Source organism: Agelaius tricolor, unplaced genomic scaffold (genome assembly GCF_023055355.1).
Source record: "Agelaius tricolor isolate 1412-34295 unplaced genomic scaffold, bAgeTri1.0.p SCAF_50, whole genome shotgun sequence".
Lineage (NCBI taxonomy): Eukaryota > Metazoa > Chordata > Aves > Passeriformes > Icteridae > Agelaius > Agelaius tricolor.
In genome coordinates, this window is record NW_027269310.1 from 1222434 (window position 1) to 1226960 (window position 4527).

A 4527-nucleotide genomic window follows, 5' to 3' on the forward strand; every position below is an offset into this window, starting at 1 on the left:
AGCCCTTGGAGCTCTCCTGGGCCAGCGACTCCCTCTGAGCGGGGCCTCTCCCAGCCGGCAACTCTCCCGTTTGCTGCACTCGGGGATCCTGAACAAGCACAGAGCCTGGGCCTATCCCCCCACTCCTCCAGGCTCAACCCTTTGTCTGCTGGGGAGATGCCAAAGCATCAGCAGTGAGCATTCCCTGCCCTCAGGGGAATTGCTCCCAGGTGCCTTGCACTGACTCTTTGTGGCTGTGTGCACACAGGAGTGCCTGTGCTGGGGAAATGTGGCAGAAATGCTGCTCCCTTAGGGGTTGGAGTGCCTTGGATAGCTGAGTCAGTCAGGCCTGTAGGGAAGCTTAAATCACAAGGTCTAAGTGAAGTTACGTGCTGCTAAGAGTTGTTCTTAGTTGCTAAGTTGTTACCTTTAATATAAGTTATCAGCTAAGTTAAATATTGTAAAGAGTTATTCCTCTGTTAAATTTGCAAAGTCATAGGTTTAAGTTAGGTTAAATGCTGTTACACTCTGCTCTTTTGCAAATTTGTGAAGTTGAAAGTATCAGTATAGGTTAAGTTTGAGCTCTGTTAAGCTTTTAGGCTGTATTCCTTTTATCCCTGTCCTCTCTGTCCTTTTGTCACACACACACACAGAGGGACAGTTCTCGGTTCATTTCTGGTTTGATTGCCTGGATTCTGTTTGGTTTTCTGGTTGCTTTGTTTCCCTGGTGTGCCTGAAGTGTCCAGTAAGGAGCAGAGTGACTCTTGCCAAGGAACTTTGTGCTGCTGTCCCTTAAGATTAAATCTGGTTTTTGCTGCTCCCTTGTTGGGGATTTTTTCAGGGCTCTCAAGGCCTCGTTGGTAGCAGGGTGAAGGAGCCCTGGCCCAGGCTCTGGCCCTGGGGGACACGGGGACGCTGCCGGGGGGTCCCTGTCCCCCTGTGCCACCCCCAGGGCCCTGGCCCCTGTCCCCGTGTGTCCTAGGGTGATGTTATGATGCTTGTATCCCCATTCATGTGTTCTGTTTATGCTGGCTGTTATGTTCTGTGCCTTTAAGACTGACTCTGAAGAGTGAAAGTTTTGTTTGGGTTTTCTTATCAACCTGGCAGGACACAGAGACAGGGCAGTACATGGTGCTGCTTTTGCTTTTTGCTTTTGCTTTTCGCTTTGCTCTCTCGCTCTTGCTTCTTCCTTGCTTCTGCTTGCTCTTGCTTCTGCTCATTAGCTAGTTTAGCTAAACAGTCCAAATTTCTTCCTGGACTGTTTCTTCTTTCCTTTTTTGAACCAGCTTGAACCTGCTGCGGACTGGGACCTGGGAGCACCAAGAGTTTGCACCTTGTGGCCTGCAGCAGCTACCCCAGCACAGGACGGACTGATAACAGAGCGACCACCTCCAAGAGAGACTTTCTGAATTTGTCATCTTTTTTCAGAGCGGTGACAGAGTGGTGTCACCTGGTATTGTTCATTTTGTGTGCTGGGGGGTGCTGTGCCTGTTAAATAAACAGGTTCTTTCCACTTCTCTCGGAGGAATTCTTCCCACACTGGTTGGGGGAGGGGCCATGTGGGTTTGCTTACTGGAGGGGCCCCCTTTTGGAGATTCTCTACCAAATTTGCCCGAAACCAGGACAAAATCTTGATGCCCAACGCGTGGGGCTCAAGCGAGAGTGCAAAAACCCTGCTTTGAGTACATTTTGGCTGCCATTATTCTGTCTTGGTATATAGCAGTTAATCGCCATGTTTTCTGAATTCATAATGTCTATTGGGGTGAAGGCTTGCATGCATTTCTGGTCCCTAGGGTTTTTTGAGATCTTAATACCTCTATGGTCTGTCCCTAGGTTTATTATCTTATCCAGAAACAGCTCTAGGATTGTCCCTAATAGGTAGTTTTTACAGCAGAGGGGCAGTGACCAGAATAGCTCTCCTGCTGGGCTTGGTGGTAATGATTTGTAAGGAGTTTATAAACATGTTGGGGTCTGCTCCAGGTATGAATGGTTCCTGTCTATGGTTATGCATCCAGTCTGTTAGAGGAAGAGCAGCAGGGAATGAGGCTTTTCAGCCTTTGCTTTCCTTCTTCTCCTATGAATCGGTTGCATCAGTAGTGAAGGATGTTCAGTTTCCCATGAATGTTAAAGAAACCATCTTTCTGGTATTCAACCTGGTAACCTTCCTCTATACAGTCTGCTGCTTCTCCAGAATGAGGGCTGAGATTTCTAGACGGGCTGATGAGACCCCTGACTCAGGAGTAGACCCAGGCGTGGAACATCCTGAGTGGTGTGGGAAATGGGAGGATATGGGCCAAATCCTGAAGGAATTCTCTGACCCTATAGTCTGGGATTTTCCCCATGAACAAATTCAGACACCAGCTGAGGGGGGAAATATCTGAAAGAGAAATACCAGGATGAGCCTAAGGAGAGAAAGGTCATTGCAGTGAGCTGGGCCCTGGCATATGCTTATCACACTCTGTTGGAGACTGTAGGACAGCAGACAGAGGCAAGGGGGCGAGGAGATAAATCAGCAGCTATCCCAGTCCCTCAGGCTGCAGCCAACAGCCCAGGCTCGAAGCCAGCAGCCAAACCAGATAGCGAGCCTAAGCCAGCAGCTAAACCAATGGCTGCTGCTACCAGCACTAGAAGTGGGAAATGCACGGACAAGACCAATCGACCAGGGGATGATGATGATGATGATGCAGGAGAAGGAACCTCAGTGCCTCCTGACATAAAATCAGGAGTCAAAGCAGCCAGTGCAAGATCAGATGCAAATATTGGGTCTTTTTCCCTGAAGGACCTTCATGGCTTACGGAAGGATTACACCCGACGACCTGATGAATCCATAATTCGTTGGTTAGTCCGTCTCTGGGATGCTGCAGGCGAGGCTACAATTCTGGATGGCACAGAAGCGAGGCATTTGGGATTCCTGTCACAGGATCCTGTCATCGACCAAGGAATGATGAGGGGGACAAACCCTCAGAGCCTCTGGGCACGGGTCTTGGAAAGTGTTGCACAAAGATACCTGTGTGCAGATGATCTTTATATGCAACAAACACAGTGGAAGACCATAGAGCAAGGGAACCAATGCCTGAGAGAGATGGCAGTGGCAGAGATTATCTTCGCAGATGATGTAACAACTAGGAACCCAGACTTGGTGCCATGCACGTCTGTGATGTGGCGGAAACTTGTGCGACTTGGGCCACACGAATATGCTTCTGCTTTAGCCATAATGAAGCGGGATGAGAGGGAAGAGACTGTGCTGGATATGGCAAGGAAGCTCCGAGCATATGCAGATGCTGTGCGTGGCCCAACACATGCCAGAATTGCAGCGTAGAAACACGTCTGCAGAACTTAGAGGATAAGATAGAGGAGAATCATAAGAAGCTCAGAGAGGAGATTAAAGAAGACCTTCTCCAAATCTCGGCAGTACAGATCAGAGGTTCTGGTATCCAAGGCAGACGTTTCCCAGATGGCCAGAGAAGGTACACCCCACAAACAGAGCTGTGGTTCTACCTGCGTGACTGTGGAGAAAACATGAGGAGGTGGGATGGAAAACCTACTGCTGTTCTGGCACGACGGGTGCGTGAATTGAAGGAAGCCACCAGAAAGAAAGCAGCTCCAGTTGCCCGTAACCGAACCACCAGGTATGATGCTGATGATGCCACGTCTGATCCCCTTGAAGGAACATCCAAGACATATGCCCAGGGAAAGAAGGATAACCAGGCTTAGAGGGGCCCTGCCTCTAGCCAGGTAGAGGCCAGGGAAAATCGTGTTTTCTGGTCTGTGTGGATTCGTTGGCCTGGCACATCGGAACCACAAGAGTATAAAGCTTTGGTTGATACTGGCGCGCAATGTACATTAATTCCGTCGAGACATGTGGGGACAGAGTCTGTTTCTATTGCTGGTGTGACAGGGGGATCCCAGGATTTCACTTTGGTGGAAGCTGATGTGAGCCTGACTGGGAATGAGTGGAAGAAACATCCTATTGGGCCTGGCCCAGAGGCCCCATGTATTTTGGGCATAGACTACCTTCAAAGTGGGTATTTCAAAGACCCAAAAGGACTCAAGTGGGCATTTGGGATAGCTGCTGTAGAGACAGAGGGCATCCAGCAATTGAACACCTTGCCTGGGCTGTCTGAGAATCCATCTGCAGTAGGATGTCTGATGGGAGAAGAGCAACGGGTGCCAATTGCCACCTCCATAGTGCATTGACGACAGTATAGAACCACTCGAGATGCTGTGATCCCCATCCATAAGATGATCCGAGAGCTGGAGAGCCAAGGGGTGGTCAGCAAGACCCACTCACCCTTCAACAGCCCCATTTGGCCTGTGCGAAAATCTGAAGGAGAATGGAGATTGACTGTGGACTACCGTGCATTGAATGAGGTGACTCCACCACTGAGTGCTGCCATGCCAGACATATTAGAGCTCCAGTACGAGCTTGAGTCCAAGGCAGCGAGGTGGTACGCCACTATAGACATTGCCAATGCATTTTTCTCCATTCCTCTGGCAGCAGAATGCAGGCCTCAGTTTGCTTTCACGTGGAGGGGAGTGCAGTATACC